Source organism: Elaeis guineensis, chromosome 12 (genome assembly GCF_000442705.2).
Source record: "Elaeis guineensis isolate ETL-2024a chromosome 12, EG11, whole genome shotgun sequence".
Classification (NCBI taxonomy): Eukaryota; Viridiplantae; Streptophyta; class Magnoliopsida; order Arecales; family Arecaceae; genus Elaeis; species Elaeis guineensis.
The window spans coordinates 17,334,231-17,355,706 of NC_026004.2; the positions used below are offsets into that span (position 1 = coordinate 17,334,231).

The 21,476-nt window shown below is 36.1% G+C and overlaps 1 non-coding gene across 1 annotated transcript; it reads right to left on the reverse strand.

Annotated features, from left to right (window-relative positions):
- Window positions 1–6,029: 6,029 nt before the first annotated feature.
- LOC105054964 (uncharacterized) lies at window positions 6,030–18,016 on the reverse strand. The gene is made up of 5 exons (XR_012135850.1): window positions 17,629–18,016; window positions 15,543–15,804; window positions 11,274–11,341; window positions 7,488–7,799; window positions 6,030–7,313 (listed from the first exon to the last, which is right to left on the reverse strand). It is a non-coding gene; the product is annotated as an uncharacterized protein (transcript).
- Window positions 18,017–21,476: the final 3,460 nt, after the last annotated feature.

Here is a 21,476-nt window from a genome sequence, read left to right on the forward strand (position 1 = left end):
TTTTAAATATTAAATAATTGAATAATATATAAAAAAAAATAAAAGATCGGATACACACCCGTGTACATGTATGAGGTAGAGTTGGATAAAAATAAAATCGATCGAATTTAAATTTAGATTCGATCAGATTAAAATTAGATAATAAAAATTTTATATCAATAATATAAATCATTGGATGTGATCTATTATCTCAAAACTATTTGCACATCAAAAATCATATCATTTGAAAATCTCTAATCCATGCATCAAGTGATCAAAAAATATATCTAAATCAATTTTATTTACACTATCTAATTTTTGACTATTTGATATAAAAGCCAGGGGTCTCCAAATTATATGATTTTTTTTTGTATGCAAGCGGTTTTAAAATACTGCATCATATTTAATGGTTTGAATCATTGACGTAAGATCCATATTATAGACTTTTGATCTGATCAGATTTAAGTCTAAATACGATCAATCTGATTCTAGCCCCCCCTCCCCCTCTCTCTCTCTCTCTATATATATATATGAGAATAAAATTAGTTTTATGAATAATTTTTTTATAAATTTAGTTTTAAATAATTTTAATACATTATCTATAATGTTATGTTTTAGTAAAATAAGAACTAAGATAGTAAGAAGCTCATCAAATTCAGGATGAAGTTGGGAATATATATTTAGATTGTTAATATCCAACCACCAGTAAATTAATAAGCACACTGGATTTTTTAAAGGAGGAAATAAATGAGCTACAGAAGCCCTGTTGTAAATACTTCTTAAACTCCCAAATCCTATTGAAAGCATGATATCATCCCAAGTCATGGCGAGTGAATGACACGGTGCCCCAGCTCGTTTTCACATTCGTTTCTTACTTATAAAGCATAACATCATCCTGGGTTCTTTTAGTCTAAAACATCGGTTGGTACCCTACACACCTGACAATGTTATAACGATGAAATAGGTTTTCTCGTTAGCTATCATCCAAATCTGTCAATAAAATGGTCTGTAATCCCCTTTTTTTTTCAATAAAAAGGATGAATGAGGTAATTTAGATGACTATGTATACATCCATCAAAATTAGAAATAAAAATATTCACAAATTAGCATGGAAGACATGTTGAAGAATCCTATAATGTTTATCCAGTGCGATTAGTCATATAACTTAATCTTTAATAATCTACATTTATTTATTAAAAACATAATTACATATCTTGTAAATTAAACAGTTCACCGGAATCAAGAATAAAATCATATTTGTCTATCAGCGAACAAGGTAATTGACCGGACTGCAAATTTTGGCAGACGAACTAATGATCAAGACAAATTCATCTTATACCCTAGGCACCGGCTGAAATAGCTACTAATCTAATTAAAACACTAAGATAATAAAATATAAATTATGTCATATTTTCTACAACTCATTACTTGTGAGCAACAAAGTAAGAGCCAGCTCTGTGACAGAAGGAACCGTGTGGTTATAGGCTACATCAAGGTAAGAATGAAGGCAAAGCAATTTATCCCATGACTTATGAGCTGTGGGCACACATAAAAAGCTGTCTTCCAACCCAAAGAAAAAGACAGAAGGATACAAAGTATGGATCTGAGATGAACTCTAGAGTTGACTCTTATAGGAGTCCTGCTAACTTCCACCGAGCTCTCAGAAAACTCTCCGACATGGTTCTGTCTCAGGGTGGTGAACTGGAGATGATGGGTTGGTGTCGGTTTATTGGTTAGATTTCTTCAGTACTTTTCTAAATCAAGTGACATAGATTGCGCCTTGTTTCAGGCCACCTTTTAATTTTGCTCAAAGTTGTCCACGGTAGTTGGAGTGGTCTTTACGCTATCGTTTGGCAAATTGAATATTATTTAGGATAAGGTGATTCGGTCGGTTAGCCGAAATTTGCAAGGCTTTTTGAGTTCAATGGACTAGGCTGAAGAGGTTCAATCTCAATCACAATCTATCTATCGTGCAACAGCTGTAATAGAGTGTGGTTTGCGATAAGATGGATTATAAAAACGTAAGCTTCATTCGTAGATATCATGCAGTATATGATGGATTGTCTATCGTTGAGATTGGACCTCTACAGTTTAGTCGCCAATGAGAAAATTTTTCTACAGCTTGGATTGTAGAAGATCCACCGCCAGGAAGATAGCTAAGCTATTCGCTCTTTCTTGACTTAGTAAAACATTTTAAAATGATGCAGCAATAAGTGCTGAATTTTGAATTATCTTTTTTTTTTGTAAATAAATAATGGAGGAAGTGAGACATTTCCTCACGATTTATTGATCGGAAATCAGAGTCATTATGGATGTGAGAATGTTTACAGGTTGGGAGTATTTACAAAGGACTTGGAGTTATAAAACAATTAGGGGAAGTTTTTTGTGCACCGTGGTGTAGAAAATCCGACGTAGAGTGCACTGCTTTATGTATTGATCTATGTAGCTATCATTTTCCAATGTACATTTAATGCATATAGATTCATTTTTTCGTTTAAAAATTTTATATGACAAAAATATATTTTTTTTATATAAAAAATTATAATATCTTATAGCATATTATAACTTTCTATATTTAGGATATCATAATATGGTTTAAAAAATTATGACATTCTGTGGTATATTATGATATCCTGCGTCAAATTATGACTTCCTTCATGCAGGATGTCATAATATGGTTCAGGATGTCATAATATGATCTAAAATATCATAATATAGAAGGGACATTTTTATCCAATCACTTTCTAATACGCATTTAATACCTACAGTTTCATTTTTTTGTTTAAAAATTTTGAATGACGAAAATATTTCTATTTTTTGAAAAAAATTATGACATGACTTACTGTACACATGATGTCATAATATGGATATAAGATGTCATAATTTTTTTCAAAAAATAAAGATATTTTCATCATTCAAAATTTTCAAATAATAAAACGGAACTGGAAGCATTAAATGCGCATTGAAAAGCGATGGTTACGTGGACCAATCACATAAAATGATGCACTTCGCATCGAATTTTCTACACCACCAACGATGCACAAAAAATTTCTCAGACAACTAAAATGACGTGCAAGCTGGCAACCGGCAAGAGTGGAATCACTGCTAGAAATTTGGCACAAACGTGGACAGCATTGCCTAAAGTTCTTTGTAACTGTCTGCTGTTTTAACTGAGCACAGATTTTCTAAAGGTTTGGAGTGTTTTTTGGAGAATTGTGGTAGAGAGGCTTTGGTTCGAACGAAAATTCTCGTATTCTATTCCTGCCAAATCTGCCAAAAAAGAGCCATTATTAGATGATCGCAAGCTTTTTGAAGCAACCCATTGATCTTCTTGCGTCCTCAATTAGTCCATACATCATGGAACTTAGAAGACCAACAACCTGTCAGCTTGAGACAAGGTTTCATTGGAGACCAAATAATTTTTGTATGAACAAATGGTCAATTGATTCCAGCCTTGCACTGCAAAGATGACATCCTGAGCTTACTTTCCAGCCCCTCTTTTAAGGATGAAATTTGAATCATCTTGAAAGGTGTATGGACACCATTTTATCTAAATTTTTCAACATATTGTAGTTTTGTTTGAACCAATAAGAGCAATTTCATGATAGGATCCCAAGTAAAGCTGAAATCGGATCGGATACGGATTAGATACCAACATATCTATATCCATGTTTGTTTCATTTATCGAATACAAATATATATATATGAAAATTATTCGATGTAAAAATTTATATTTATATTTATTTTAAACGGATATAGATACAATTCGGATACAAGAAGTATAAATATAATTACAGATATAATTTAAATAATTAAATTTTATGACTATAGAATCAAAAATATTACTAAATAGATGATAAATCAAATTAATAACATGTTTATATGGTTGTATATTTTTTAAAAAAATTAATAAGTGTTATATAAAATTATATGAGATTATCTATTGATTTAGATATTTGGATATGGATCGGATAGTTATCTATCGATATACATATCCATTTTTATTTGATAGATATGAATATAGATATTAATCGGATCCTCAAATTTCTATCCATATTCAGATTGATTCGAATGTGAAAACAAATCCAAATAAATAATATCCATACCACATTTACCCCTAACCCCAGGGGTTCTTTTTTTAATCCCTGTAGCTTCAATAAACTACTGCCTTAGTACTCATGGGAGGCATACCATATTACCATTAGGTTACATAGCTAGCCTTCATTCCTAAAGTGGATTATTAAGTGGTTAATTCCATTTGAGGTAGAATTTATGAAGTTATATGCTATCATATTATAGTTCTTTTGATAGAGATTAATAGAATTACATTTCCTCATACTTATGCATTAAAAAAAAAGGAAAAAAAAAAAAAAACCAACTCGAAGCTATCTACAACCCTGTCATACACCACGAATTCAACGATCTCTCTTTCATTTTTCAATCAAGCCCTATTGACTGGATAGAGCCCTAGTTTGGATGCACAGACAAATTACTAATGCAATAAATCACATATGGCCCATGCTTTAGAAAAATTGGCAGTGGAAGAGAGAAATTTTCCAATCAAGGAAACCTCCCATCACACGTTTCCAAAGAAGACCAGGATGACTGAAATCACCTTTCAAGGGGGGAATCCAGCATCCATCTCTTAGTTGTCTACATGATTGTTGTAAATGTCTATGGGGACATCCAACTAGGCTCCACTTGATTCTTGTTCAAACTATTACCGCTTAGAATTTTCTTAGATATGGACTGGTAATTGGCTGATGTTCGTTGCCTGAAAGAACGCCACTACCAACAAAAGTGATCCATTTTACTTGGCTGGCCATCCAAGGGGGTTAACCACTGATTTTGCAATGGCATTACAAGAAAGCATCTTTGGCAACAGCATTACAAGATTTTACACCAAACAAACATCTTCAAGCTAACTATTGTTGGCTGCGACTTCGCTGCACCAAAATGTTAACGTTGTAAGAAGTTTTTGCTGGATGCATCTAAACATCCTCTATTGCAAAGGGAGGAGGAAAAACTAAAAAACAAACGCTTGGAAGCAATGGAACCAGACTGCATTCTTAAAGTATCAGCAAGAAGCCAATCTATGAAAAGAGGAGGCATGCATTTGCTCCTTTGCAGCTGCTGATCTGCTTGGAAGACTCCCTATCATCCTTCGGATCAATGATGTTCCCAAGAAGTTCCATTTCTTGTGTTGATGCCTCCCCTCACTGGTCCCCCTTCTCCCTCCCTTGCTCAAGAGAGAGTGCTCACTTGAGTCAGCATTTGAGTTCCCCATTAGAGAGAGAGAGAGAGAGAGAGAGAGAGAGAGAGAGAGAGAGAGATTTTGTTGTGTGGAAATAATGTGCAAGCGTGGTTGTTATATATGTGGCAGTATGGACGGGAGAAATTTCGAGGTTGGTTCCTGATTAGACTTTTAGTTTTTGTAGATGAAACAAAGGGGAGATAAGAGTTTGAGATATGGTAGAGATTAGAGCTTAAATTAGAGCAGCATGTTGGAAGGGCTTTGGACAGGACTGGAGAGCACAAGGCCTGTGGCTTTGAGTTCGGGAGGCATGACAGGTTGGATTTGTCTTCATTTGTGTGCAAACATTGACTCTGGTTCCAGATACAACATAGATATTATTTTGTTATTTGGATTCAGTTCCTTCCGAAGGTTTACTTTGCTAATAAAATTTGGTCTGATCTATTGGGTTGCAGATCTCAAAGGGTTTTAAGATTCTTTAGTACGGGCTGGAAGCAGCCGTGAAGGTACGTAAACGTACCTTCCTTTCAACTCTTTTTTTTTTTTCCCGGTTGTGTGGGTTGGGGGGGTGGTGGTGGGATGTTTCCAGGATTTTGCCATGTTGGAGAGGGTTAGTGTAATGTATGCACATTCTGAGACATGGCGAACAGCGCATCGATCAAAAATGGTTTAATGGAGTGCCCAAAATCACCAGACCACCCCACAAACCACAATTGACATCCTTGTAATTAATCTAATCATCAGCCTCTCCTGTATCCACACACCACACCACACCACAAGTCTCCTCATCGAAACATAGTCAAAATAGCAACCATGACACTAAACAGAGTCAAAATTACACCTTGACTTTAATAACCAACTCCAAATGGAGTACCAACCACCAGGTTAAGATCCAGATGGCATAAATATAACAATAACCTATAACAATAACAATATGTTACCAGATAAAAATAAGGAAAAAGAAAAAGAAAAAAAAATCGATAACAATAACCTCACAAAGCTTGCCTCCAAGCTCATCATCCATCAAGGCACACCCTCCCCACAAAAATGACTCACATGTAAAGTGGAAAGCTTTTTGCATGTGACATCAAACTTGAATCCGCCCACTGCAGCAAATATTTTGGCCCCAAATCCAGTTTTTCTCCAGTAGAAATTATAAGATTGTTTGCATGTGGGAAACCTTTCCAGAGCAAAAGAGTTACTAATCATAAAAGAGACTTGATCCAAAGAGTGCATTAAATTATGTTCACTGGCAAATAGGGTAAAATGGTTAGAGATCTACCACTATCTTCTCAGAGTTGCAAGATCCAGGTGACCTGATTTTGTGGTCCTCATGAATAAAAAACTGCCACTTAACGTGAGAAACCCTATATTATAACGACCCATAAGGTGCTATTTGCAAAAAACAATTAACAATCCACATAACCATTTTCCCCAAGTGAACCTACTAAGAGAGAAACCAACTTGCAAATAAAAAAATTCTGAAAAAAAAAAAAAATCTAATCAAGATCCAGCCCTAATTGTGAGCAGAATCAAAGCAAATCAAGAAGAAAAATAAGTTCATTGATTATACCTATCATACCTACTAGATGCTACTGCTTTTTAAACCCAACCATGCCCTTAGATTGCTTGTGAGAGATATGGAATCATCAGGGCAGCTCCCTGTTTTCTTTGTCCTTAATCAGAGCAAAATGGAATCTATTCTTAACTATCAGATAAAATTCGCTGGCATGTCTTCCCACCAGAAAACCACCATCAGAGTACCCCTTTCTCATACAAACCAGCCCCTGTTTCTAAGACCTCTATATATAGACCAATAACAAAGACAACAGCATAGCCAAGTAGGCCAGCAAAGGCAGCAAGACTCTCAACACTGCTTACCTCCATTTTGCACCATGAGCAACAAGGTCACCACTGTTCTTGCCACTGCTTTCAACAATGGGAGGTCAGGGAGGCGGAGGCCAATACCAAAGCGGGGGCAGATAAAGTCCAGAATAGCCACCACAGCTGCACACTCCATCACCTCCATGCTTCTGAAGGCATTGCCACAACTGTCACATTCTTATCAGAAATGATGCATCTGAATGAATCTTTGTGTTAAGGTAGTTTGTTGGAACAACTGTACTTTTAGTTAAAGTAGCCATGTAAATCAATTTAAAGGCAAAAGGATTTTCATCTTGATGAACAAGCAATATGTCTTAGTTCTGAAGAATTTTCACACTTGATACATATCGCAGTCAAACCCCCTCCTCACATGTAATGCTTCAGTCTAAGTTGCATTCGTTGTGTGCTTCTGCCGTTGGTGCAGATGTTCATCTTCTGACGCTGAGGACTCTTCAGACTTCGAGGATGAAGAAGAGTCCTCGTGGTACTCTGAAGTACTGCTTGATGGCTTCGCTCCAACGCTGTTCATGAGATTAGTGAACCATGTGCTCTGGAAATGGGGATTGGCATTGTTTGAATTGCTTGGATTCTCAGGTGTGGCTGGTGCATTTGAGGGCACACCAGTGATGAATCTGTAAGCCAGTTTGCTAGCATTCACAATTTCTGTTTTTGCTTGTTTCAGCTGTATCCAAGAATAGATGGGGAACAGACAAGATTGAGAATCCAATTCAATCTACCAGAAAAAAATTGAATGAAACAAAAGGAAAAAAGAAAATCCTTTTATGCTTTATTCATATAGCTTATTAGATTTAGTTTCGAAAATGGTATCTGCACACCATGCATGGTAAGCTTCACTTGTCTTATGGGAAGCTTAGAAAATGTTTTGCAGTCCGCCAAGGCCAGTAATGGAAAGTATTACAAGAACGTTCATGAACATAATTTATACTGATCTATTTCAGGGATTATGTAGGTTTCAGAAATAAGCCAGAACAGCAAATGAAGGAATTAACAAATAAATAAATTTGAGGTGGCTTAAAAGAGGACTTATATATGCCTGGGTAACATATGCATGACTGCAACATGTCCTTTTTTTTGGTAAGTGCAACATGTCCTTTGAGTAGTTCAAGCCCGTTGTGGTGCCCAAGGTCTCTGGACCTGCATACTCAAGATATGCAACCATCACCAGCCATATACCGGCCTTCTGAACATGAACAAAGTATGCTCAGCACTTTGAATTGGAGGCCTCTAGTCACCCACGAACTCTTTTGAAGATTAGAACAAAAGGACTCTGTTAGTGGTTTTTGTCTTGGAAAAAACACCATATCAAAGATGGGGAGAGAAAAAAGGATCGTTGGGTGCATCTCTCTTGAGTATCTATATACAGGAATTGACAGAGATGTCCCCTATATTACCATTTAAAGAATTGCTAAAACAACTCCCATTCAAGTGTCCCATTGAAGGAGCACTATGCACTATTATGTTATTCTATATAAAAGCAAATTCTCGGAGAAGTCAATTGGCCCTTTCATGGTTATTTTCTGATCAGAACCATGTGGGAAGGGCATTCTGACATTTGAGACACCAGAGGTTTACTGATTTCGATACCAGTCCCATAGTGATGTTTACCTCTCACATGATTTTATAAAGATGGTAGGGCCTTTCAGTTTCCCAATAAAAACCAATCATCTTTCATATCTCCCTATCCATGGCACATAATCATCCGGGAAAACATAACTGTCTATTCTTCTCATATGCATTGCACATGCCAAAATCTGGTGAAAGATGAGGGGAAAAAACTCATGCACACATACATGGACACTGGCTTCGAAAAGGATACTCAAGTAAAAGTCAATACAAGAATTGCTGAAAGTCAAAGCCAGGAGATGGGCTCCAGGAACAAAACCTTTAAAATAAATGAGAAACTTCAACAGTAGAAACCCTTTTAAAATTTTAAATTAGATAATACACTTTCAACAAATAATAAAATATGTGAATTTTTATGATTATCTAATCCTTGATTGCATGAGCTTAAATTGATTATCCATTTAAAGTAGTTTCCCTTCTTGTAGCCCCTTTCTTTAATTAAGATGCCTAGCCCCAAAACTAGATACCATTCAAAGAGATGACATCTGGTTAACCATCCCTATGACTATCAACCTTTGATGGATCATATGTCAAATCCCCAAGCCAATCCCATACAGATTAACAAAGGTTATTGGTTAAGGATTTTTAATTCCTAAATATCAGCAGCCAGTGGCTTATATATGAGTAATAAATTTTGTTCATTTGAAGAAAAGTCCCTCCATAGATACGATCATGGTTCTGGGTGGAGAGTTTAGCTCTTACTCTTTGCAAGCATCCTCTAACAAAAGGAAAGACCAAGCAAATAGTGCACTACTCAAGTAATTCTGAAGCATTTTATAAGTGCCAACAAAAAGGATATGGCAAAGTTTACTCCAGGTGCCCAAATTTGCTACAAAATTTGAACAATGCATTTCCTATTCTGGCACCTTCATCATGGAATGTCAACAACTGGCTCTACAAAATTGCAGACAGAATTTGTGAACCATGCAACCAACAGCTTTGCAGATGATTGGTAAAAGGAAAACAGCCATTACCATGGCATATTTGGACAGATCTGAAAAAAGAATGAAGAAATGGGCCAATAATAAGTGAATGCCACTTGAATTCCAGCAGGTTGATATGGTTATGCTCACTTGTTAACCCCAACAGTTCAAGGTGTTCAAAATGCCCCAGAAGGGTTGGCACAAGAGGATGAAGGGCAACACTTAGAAGATATGCAACTTGGCTTACAAGTTACAGCTATGTTCCAGATAAACTGCTTAAAGCCTAGCCATCATAATTGTGTCAAATCCCTTGCAGTGGATTCTCATATACCACCTTGCCTGCTGAAGACGTGTCCACACCTAAATGTAACCTTTTTGTCTAGAGGACACAACTACCAGGAGGGAAGCCAGTTCCAAGTGAAGAAACACTTTATGAAGGACAAGATTACCGCGTTCAGGAAGAGCCAATAAAATTTACACAGTGGAAGGTTGTCACATACTAGATGATTTGACCCACCAAATTATACCATGAGCAAGGCATTTACTCAACTATATGGGAGCAAGGCATTTACTCAACTATATGGGAGTACATCTCCTTTGAAGCTTATATGAAGTTTTCTACATCAAAAACATCCTAGATGTTTATTTAGATGGTTGTATGATCTATGTCTGTAAACAAAAGAGATTTGTGAGAAAGCATCATGCCCATTGGATGCAAGCTCCTCTTGTATACAGAAGATGGCTAAAATAAGCGTAATGGTCTGATTTGCAACTCATGTCATTCAAGCTTTGAAATCTCCCAGGGTGAGAAAAACCACAAGTTCCTTTTCCGTTTCCAAGTCTGTTCACAATGAGCTTGTATACTGAGTTTAGCCTTAATCTTGAAGTCGCAACGGTATGTTCAAGTCATGTTAAAGGCCACTATGGGAAATGCTACTCCCACACAAAAATGCAGACAAATGCGAAACAGAAGTTGGCTAGCAGATCGCCAAGTAGAAAGAACAGGCTTGAATGTTTCAGGATTTGGTTTGGCTCAAATCAATCATGATTTTAATAGGCATATAAGGATTTTAATTAACATCGTAAGAAAAATATCATGTACCCCTAGTGGATTTCCTTAGTTTATGTGACATAAAAGGACTTCACTGAGCACAAATGTAAGTATTGTTTAATGTTAAATCTCTTGTTAGGCTTGAAATAAAATTGGTTTCCTGATACAGAATGGTAAATTAATAAACTTGTAATGCTGATCACAATGGATAAAGAAGCATATCATGCTTTTTAACAAATCTTTATGACTAACCAATACAAATGTCAACACTTTTCAAGTTCTTGCATAATACGCACATGTATAAAAATCAATAGGATGTACCACGATTTAAAAGAAAAAAAAAATCACTTGTTATTATATGTAAAAGTAATGAATGTCTTGAAAAACAGATTTCAAAAATATTTCATATATTAACATTTTTTTTAAACAATAGTTTCAGAATTCCGAGAATTTAAGCACACTCATGAACAAGGAAATAAACAAAGAAGGGCATTCATGTAAGTGCAAAACACCAACTACAAAAATAAGAATTCTCCACCTTTGTTGCCGTATTTTCTGCAACTTCCATTGCAGCATCACCAGCATTGGCAAACCGGTTGACCCAACCTGTAAGATTACAAAGAATAAGATCATGATGAAAGATCCAGCCACAATAAATATCAGGTCTCACTCATTAAACTTCCAACTGTAAATTTCAAAGAGAAGAAACTGCCAGATATGGTTTAAAGAATCATCAGAAATTCCCGAAACTAAAATCACAGGTTTCAGTCTCAGCCTAAACATAACCCTAATTGAGATTGGTGTCACATTTTCAGCCAAAACTATCTTCTAAATAATTCGCTTCTCTCAACCTAAGAAGAATTCCCTCAGATACACTCCTCAGCCAAGTAGTTTATGCGCCTCTAGGCACCGGCTGAACTTCCTTTATCCAATTACCCAATTTTAACCTTCTATTATAGGCCTTATTTCTTCTAGATGAATATCTCCATCAGTTTTCCCTTGCTACAAAAGCTAATCTAATCGCCCTTCAGAATTTGCTATAAACTGTAAACACATGCATCTCTCTCTTATTTGCCTTGGTCTCCACTGAATGTATAGGAGGAACATTTGAGCTTGCTTTTTTCTTGTAAATGTTATCAACCTACATGGGCTTGTGAATTGTACAAGGAGCTAAAAAGTTTAGACCACCCTATTGTATTGCACCTCATGGACATAAACCACAATCAACCAAATGTGCCGCAACCTTCATAAGGATCAGATGGAGTGAAGCAAGATTGCCTTATGATGGAGATTTTCATGTCCCAGTACCGTTTAATACTGCAGGCCATGGATGTGTCTCAAAAGACAACACCAACTCATCAATCAGCTCTCAAGATATGAAGTTCATGCGAAGCCCACCACTTACGATCAAATATTACCTTGTTCCAATGCATAGCTTAAGCACAGAAGAAATGAGACACATCAACATGAAAACTGATTCTTTCCAAATTTAACCGCTTTTAACTTCCATGAAATTGACACTAATTGACTCCAGTGCTACAAGACTAAGGCATCAACCTGGCTGCTTAATTGAATGCAGTAGCGTGAACATATGATTGCAACAAACTACCATGGTAAACTTGAAGCTCCAAAACCTTATCAGATGCATGAATGTGGTTTATTACAAACTGGTTATTATTATGCTTCTATAACTCTAACTGGGTACGGGTGCATATGATTTAGTCGAAACCCAATACACGTGCATAACAGGTTTTGCTTGACCAGATAAATATGTAGATAAGTTTGTTTTAGAAGTTTTTTTAAAGAGAAAAGCACAAGCAATCATTAACTAATGCTACCAGGTGACAAGATCCTCTTAGCTGGAAGTCAATTAACAACAATGCCGGAGAGAGTTTCTCAGACATCGGGGCAGCCTGTCAACATGAAACCCCTATTTCTGAATATAAGGTAGATCACCTCAGGAGAGGAATCTATTAAACCTGAAATTTCAGGAAGAAGATCAATCCAGCCGATCACTCCTCTCAAACTCCTTTCTTGCTTCATCTCTTTAAACTTAAAGTCCAGCCAATCATATCTTGTCACCAGGATAATATCTTCCAGTGTTCAAACAGCCTCTAAATCAGAGAATATCACCAGCAAACCTCCAAAGATAATAGAGCCTCAACCTTGTTAATTGGTCTAAAACATATCAAGTATTATATAATAGTACAATACAGCTAGATACTTCAAGCCACGAACACAATAATTTCAATTGGATCTTCACTTGGTGAACTGACAAATCAATCAGCTTAACAATTCCTGATCGTATGGCATTTGTGAATCAACACCTTGAATTAAACCACTTTGCTCTCTATTCTTCTATCATAAATTTTCTCTCTTAAAGCACATAGTGAATGACATCTGAAGAACTTGGCAACGGCCTTGGACAGATAGAATAATAGCAAGATTCCCATTTTGTATGGATAATCATTTATGATCCACTCACATCAGTCCAGTTTTCCTTTTTTTCCTTTCCTTTAGTGCAGGAAGATCTTCGTTAGTCTTAAAAGGTAAATGAGATGGAGCAGTTGCCACTCACCAAATCAACTTTCAATCAACATATGCTCTCTTAAACAAGCATTGCCTGATACTGAGGCAGACAGAGTTGCAATACATTTAAGAAAAATAAAGAAATAAAAGGATATTTAGTTTTCATTGCGAGTTTTGAATTCTCAATTTTGATGAACAATGGTTATCAGCTAGTGATGAATAAGAAAATAGCATGAACTACCTCAGAAGACATTTGGAGGGCAATATTGTGAGTGAGAGGGTGAAAGGAGATGATGATGACGATGATGATGATGATGATGAAGCCCAAATAGACGGAGCAGAATTGATGACCATGACAACATAAGGGGTACCAAAGGAAAAAAAATGATAATACTGCAGCAAAATCATTGATATTATGTTATCTGAAATAATAAGTTAAAGCAAAAATTTTAGAAGTCACATTACTCCTTATAAAGTTGAGGTGATCCAACTACTAGAGAGAAAAAGAGTTAGATGAATCAAACTGCTGATCTATACAGCACAATATGTTTTATGGACGCTCACGTCCAGCACACTATGCATGTCACTTGGATGCTAATCTTTTTTTTTTTTCCTTGCTTTTACAAATATGTAGACAATTTAACTCTTCCAATAATGAGTTCAGCACACCATAACAATGTTGAAAGTGACTCTTTTTTTTCCTTTTTATATATTAGTCAAAGATGTACATATTGAAATAACTTTGCAGAGTATCACTTTTTCCTTATAGATATTCAGAAACATATATAGGGGAAGGCCTTGACCTACAATATCTTCTAATTTTTCTATCCTACAATACCAAAAAAATAAATATATAGTTTGATTAAAATTATTTTTTCAACTTGTCCCCATATCTTCTTTTTTGCTCTTATTGTGTCAGACACTTGGACATGCATCCGAATCCAATTCTCATATCCATGTCTATGCAACACTGACAGCAAGATGTACAATAGAAATGCAAAAAAATACATAAACAACTCATGACCTCAACTAGGCCACAAACTGTGGTAGAATTCCATTGCCAAAGGAATAATTATGTACATGCATTAGTTCTCAGCAAATCTTTCTAACCATGAAACATGTCCAGATCTGCAGAGATGCAAAAATTTACAACATCTAAAATAAGGATGCAGAAGCATAACTTTCAGAACGAACTGAGGAGGCATTTGGAGCATTGCCAAACAGTAGTAATCTGTATTACCTGCGATCTGGATAGATTGCCAGTAATGTTGATAATTGTGTTTGGTACACACAGGTAATGTTGCAGAAAAATTACTGAGAATCTTGATTGACATGTTTAGTATGACAATCAGATTACTGGTAATGTAACATCAAATTTTCAAAATACCCTTAAAATCAAATTATTAGTTTAACATTTTTAAACTATTTATTTAATTTTTTTAACGATAAAAATTATTATATGAAAAAATTTATTATTTTTTAATACTTATTATTATTTTCATTATTTTAAAAATTATTATTTTTAAACTATTTTTTATTTTTTTCCCTTTCTCCTTCCCCCGCATGCCATGCCCCGACCCCCCCTCCCCCCTACGCCCCCCCACCCGTCGTGCCTCTGGCACCGCACCCTGACCCCTCGACCGCCCGTGCTGCCCTGGCCATCGCACCCCGGCCCCTTATCCGCCCATCGCGCTGCCACCCCTCCCCGACCCCTGCCCCCCCCCGACCGCCTGCCGCGCTGCCACCCCTCTCCGGCCCCTCGACCGCCCGAGCTGCCCTAGCCACCGCACCTCAGGCCTCCGGCTGCCCATTGTGCTGCCACCCCTCCCCGGCCCCCTGACCGCTCGCGCTGTCCCCCCGGCCACCTGCGCTGCCCTGGCCACCGTACCCTTGCCGCCCGTCACGTTGTCTTCGGCAAGGGCTGCGAAGGCGACATAGGAGGTGGCCCTGCTGCCGGAGGAGGAGTTGAGGGGGTTGGGAGGGAGGCACGGGTTGGGGGGGAGGCATATGTGGCGCCGTGCGGGAAGGGGTGGAGGAGAGGAAGATAGTTTCGTCAAAAAATTTTATTATAAGATTACCTCATGGGAGGTAATCTGGATAGCCACCCCTCCTCTTGGTAATCTAGATTACCTCATGGGAGGTAATCTAGATTACCAGCCCAAAAAGCATACCAAATGTGGCAATCTAGTGGGGTTCTTTTAAATTGCCAGCAATCTAGATAGATTGCCAGCTACCAAATGCAACCTAAGATTCAGATACTTGACAACACAAAAGTTACCTGGAAGTTTTGGTACACCAAGCAATTCACAGAAAGCATCGCAAAAGTGGTTGCAGTTTCTTGATAGCAGGTCATACGAGCTTCCAGGCCATGCTCTGCTAAGTTCCCTCAAGATCTGATTTACCATGAAAACTGAACAGTTTGTCTTTCCAAGGACAATGGATTCACGATAGGTATACATAGGATTTCTACGAGGTGGACAGCTAAAAACTCCACTGCCGTATTCACAGAACCCAAATGACCATTCTTCATCTCCATAAATCTGCCAGCACAGAAGTAACCATAAATTAACCGAAGGATAAGAAATTTAATAGCATAATTCCAATAATTGCATAAAATTTAACTTCCAAGTGCAAAACAAGTCACTGAAATTTCATGGTGTCAAACTGAATAATATGGCACCAATTTAGGTAGTTTCATATTAAACATCCACTATGATATTTATTCTGACTTTAGTGAACAGATTAGTATGTCAGGTAGGAAATAGTACAGAGTAACATAAATAAAGCAACTTGATGGGTTTCAAAAATTAAAAGAAGCCAATAAGTTAGTAGAACAATAGGTTATAAATTAATTAAGAATCATTTGTAAGTTAGTAAACCCTATATAATGTACTTGGCATAAGAAGAAGGATAAAGGAATCAAGTTACCACGAATTGCTAACAAGAGAATAGCAAAAATGATAATCAGCAAAAGAAAATTAGAAAATCACTTAAAAATGTTGATTCCTGGAGAAAAAACTAGAGTCTTTGGCAAATACTGGATTTAATTCTACATACAACTCTTGTATCTAATTCTGCATTAAAAATGTATTATGTTTCTCTTCTTCCATATATACAACCAAAGCATATGTGCAACAAGGTCAATTTTTTTTTTGCTTTTATCGCAATAATGGGTCCCCAACAATGAGTGAAACCCATCATAAGCCAACAAAGTCCAAATTGTTCCATGACCCATAAAAGACATAAGAGTGACAAAAACAGGTTGCAGTTAAATCCTTGAATGTTCATCATACTCCCAGGCCGAAAAATGAATGTTCATTCCCTTGATGCCAGATTGTTTTCTTGAGCAAGAATCTTAAAATGACCATAAAATCTCCAAAAACATGCTGCTTCTCAACAATGTGAAAATACTATAAAGAATATGTATAAGAAAATTTCTTGGGCTTTCAGTAGCCTGGTCCGTTCAACATTAACAAAGCTCATGTCCAATTTTACCAATGTCAGCATGAAAAGAAAATAATTAGCACCAAAGAAAAATGGATGGCTAAAAAGTGCCATGGATATCTGAGCACTTGTTCCATCCCTCGCCTATTCTCTGTGCCATCTTTTTGAGCTGTGAGCAACATAAAAGCCTACTATTCCTCCCATCAGAGCTTACTCCTACCACCATTCTTGCTCCTGCGGCAAGTTTCTAAGAATCAACCTCCTCAACTTCCTCACCTTAGAGGTCCCTCCAGAATTTAGAGCCCACAACCTTTTTCTCCTTTTATATTGAAATGATAATGTCTCCAAGTGGCAAAAGGCTCAACTGCAATATGTTTGCAACACAAGCAATACGAAACCTACATCACATACTCTGTCATGACACAAGAAATGGCTTTACTACCTTATACTCAATTTCCATTGCACCCTTCTCGAATCATTTTCAGCAACACTACCATCATGCAAAACTTCTGCTCTGCCAACAGAAAATGTTCACATCGGAATGGCACAAAATGCAGTCCATTCGGGCACTATTTTTTTCCCCAAAAGTCTCTCCACCTTCCAAACTTATCTACTTATCCAACCCTACTCTAAATTCAATTCTTTCTGCTAAAACATTCACCGCAACGTCCAACGAACACGCTAACAAGTGACATGAAAGTGCATTGACAACAAAGCGATTCAAGTTTCAATCTTTATTCAAAATTAGAGTGATTCTCAAGCAACGAATCCCAAATCTCCGGTTTTCCGCTTCACATCAAAATCAAAAGTATAGCAGCAAGAGTGAAGATTTCAATCGAAGCAACTGATGATTTTTCTGATCAATAAAAGATAAAATTGAACGATAAATGTGGAGAGAACGTGATAGAAAGGGGCAAGACCTGGACAGCGCTGTGGAAGATGCCGCCAAGGCCAATGCCGTCCTTGAAGATCCGATTGATCTGGAGGATGGTGTTGTTGGTCTTCTCCGAGCCGCTGTTCGTCACGTCGTAGATGTGCACCACCACCTCCTCCATTCTCCCGCCCTCCTCTCCTCCTCCCCCCCCCATCTCTCTCTCTCTCTCTCTAGGGAATAAGGATTCTTGTGGAGGGTTTAGGGCATTGGATTTGGGGGAAGGGATGGCTTCTCTCTCCTCCACCCTCGCCACCGCCACTGCGAGCGCTAGCTCTTGTTCTCCTTTTGGTTTCTCCCCCCTCTTTCTCGCTCTCCGTCCGGCCCCAAAAATTTCGATCTCGGAGGGGCGTTGGGTTGCTCCTCTCCTTGGCAGTGTCTTCTCTTATGGCCGTTTCTCTTATTTATTTATTTATTTATTTATTTTCGAAATGCTCTGGCACGCTGGATTGGATATGGTGGGATCCACCGGACCCTTTTAAGCCCATTGTGGATCTACTCTCCGACCGCGTTTGGAAAATTAGATGTGGATTTTTTGGTGCAGGGTGGGTTATTGATATCTATCGACGTGGGGGAATGAATGAATCATTAAACGTGCATGGCCGTGATCTCTCTGGATATGTCAGCTTCTATTGCTACGAGGAACTTGCAGAGTATTGTATTTTAAAAAAAATAATAAAATAAAAATAAAAAAATTATATATATATATATATATATATATATATATATATGTGTGTGTGTGTGTGTGTTCTTTTAGATTTTTCTAATATCTCACCGTACGTAAAAAAAAAAAAAAAGAGAAAGGCACCCTCTTATGTTTATATAAGTGCACTGCTACGTCATACTAGAAAAGTTGCCAGCAAATGAATATTTTTTGTTCTAGCAACTCATGCTAAATGCGTGGGTGTGATAGATGTAACTTTTCAAATCAATGCTATTGATCTCTACCATAAAAAAAACTAAGTGCAATTTCTTTGATAAAGACTATAAATGATTTGACCATTTCTAATCATTTTGATGCGTTTTGTTCTTGGAAGGCCTATTCAAAATTTATATCATTTTATTATTTCATGTTTACATAGAGAGACAAATCAAGTGGTTGACTAGTTACAAGAAAAGTAAATAGTGTAGTTCATAATTTTGTTTTATATTGTAATTATTAATGTGATTTAATGGATATTTCGTATGTTGAGAAAGGTTCTATACATTTAGTAAACTTTTAGATCTTTTTATGAATATAAAAGGAAAAATTAAAAAAGAAACTTGCAAATGGTTTTTCTTTGGAGTATACTTCAAGAAATAAAAATTCTCTCCCTCATCATTCCTCCTTAACTCACAGTTATATGTCAATCAAAGATATTGGTGGTTGTTTACAATATATTTATAATATATCAGGTCAACAATAAAGAGAGATATATCTTTATTTTAATATGAAGGCTTTTCGAATCATTAGACATTCGCTTCTTTTTTTTTATGATAACAATGAAATCTCTTTTCAAATTGTATCCCACATTATTGCATGCAACAAAAATTTAAAATTATTTCTCTTAATTTTCAACTTAAAAACTTTTTCAAAAAAAATCTCATTTTTCATCTATTTGTTTCACCAATAAATATAAAATTTTCAAAGTTTATCATTAATTTTCTGCAAAACTTTCACTTTTTCACAAAAAAATCTTTGTTTGTCTTTTTTTCCATGAATTTAATTGCAGCTAAATATACCCTCACTCATTGGTTACTTAAGAATATATGTATTTTTAGGACTCATTTGATTAGTAGGAAGAGGTGGTGGGGAAGTCTAGTCAACAAAAATGAAGAAATACTTTTAAGTATGGTTGGAATTTTTAAAATAGAGAGATGAAAAAGTAGTTTTCCGATTACAGTAAGTTTCTATATTTCATAGAAAAAAATATATAGCATATAGAAAAATGACTTTCTCATGGTCTAAAAGTTGAGATTTTTTTTTCCAAAAATACCTTTAATCTTTTAATAAAAGATCTTTCCCTTTATTAATGATATAATAGATATTTCATATAACTTTTCTAAAAAAATAATTGGTCAACCAAATTTTAGCTATTCTAAAATATGTCACTTTTCCATAATTAACTAAATATACAAAAATAACTTTTTAAATCTCAACTTTCTAGAAAAAATATCCCAATAAGAAAATATTTTTTGGCAAACCAAATAAGTCCTTAGTATGCACATTAAGGATCTATACTTGTTGATCACCAAATCTCATACATCAATGTATTTTTTTGCTTTCTCAGGATAGAAGTTGGTGAAATAAAATAAGAAAACAAAATTGTCATACTATAGGAGTGAGGCCAAAAACCTAAAGATGGATCATGGTGCCTTTCTCCAATATTACACGCCATTCCTGCTTGTCTCTTGGTGGGATCTTTTGCGTTCCAGCAATAACCGTCGCTCCCTTGTCCTATGAACTAGGATTCCTCCATTGGACTATACATGAGGATGCAAATGGGCCAATTTATGGTTTGATCCAGCTCGACCCATTTAGACCTAATTGGTCTATTTTAAAGGATCCATAGAGCTGGATCGAGTTTAAATTTATCAAATTTAGATCCGACCCTATCTAAACCTAGTGTACTATTAACATCCAAACCTGTTTGAATCTCTAAGTTATAATTTAAGACTTATATGAGAAGGATTTTGACATAAAGATATATTTAAAATTATTTTTATATTCTAATTTATTTTAAAGATAGTATTGTTCGTTGTTTATTTTGTGTAGTTAATAGTAGTTGGTTATATGGTAATTAAAATATAGTTAGCTATTTTTGAGTCAGATCCTATGTAGATCCAAATTTTTTGGATTGGGATCGAGTTATACGTGGACCCAACCTAATTTAAATAGTTTGTTTGATTGAAAATTTTGGGTGTAGACTCAATTCCATATGATCCTATCTGATTTTTTATTGTATTGGATCTGAATCTAATATTAGGATCCGATCAAAAATCTGGATTAGATCAGATTCACGCATATCCGACCCGACCCATTTGCATCCATATCCATACAACCCTCTTAGCTCCCATCCCTATCCAATCCACAATGGATTTTTTTTTTTTTTTTTTGAGAAATAGGGAGACAACTGCCATCCAATTTTATTGAAAAAAATAGAGTTTTACATGTGCTATTTACAAATTAAAAAAAAAAAAAACAATGTTAATCCTGCTGCCTTTGGTGAACAAAACAATAAGGATCCAAAGTATCAGTAAATACAAAAAACATAGAAGAAAAAGAGGTATCCCAGATTTCTGCTTGATGAAAGAAAGTTATCCCAACCTATTTGTGGGATAGTGGTAGACCAGTGTCTCTAGCCTTTTCCATAGCTAATCATGGCTATCTAGCATCTTTATTGTGCACAAGTGCTTCCAAAAATGAACAGAATGCAAGGTCTTTTAAAGAATAGAGTAGATAGAAGCAATTTTCTAAAGGAAAATCTTTTGATTCTTCTCTTTTCAGACCTCCCAATAAACTGCTGTAATCAATTGGTCCCCTGCTCTCCTGGATGCTGGTTAAAATTTTTTAAATCTCCAACTAATCCATTAATCATATAAATTTGATGGCCAACCTCTCAAATTTAATTGGATTTTAATTGCATTCCAAATGCTACGAGTGAAAAAGCATCTAGTAAAGAGATGAGATGCTGACTCCAATCTCAATCTACATAGTACACAATCCATGCTTGCTTGCCATCCTTTTCTTACAAGTATCTCATCTATGTATAACCTGTTCCGCAGTGTGAGCCAAAGAAAGATCTTCAACTTTTCAAGAATGGGTGTCTTCCAAATCACTTTGTAATAAGGACAAAC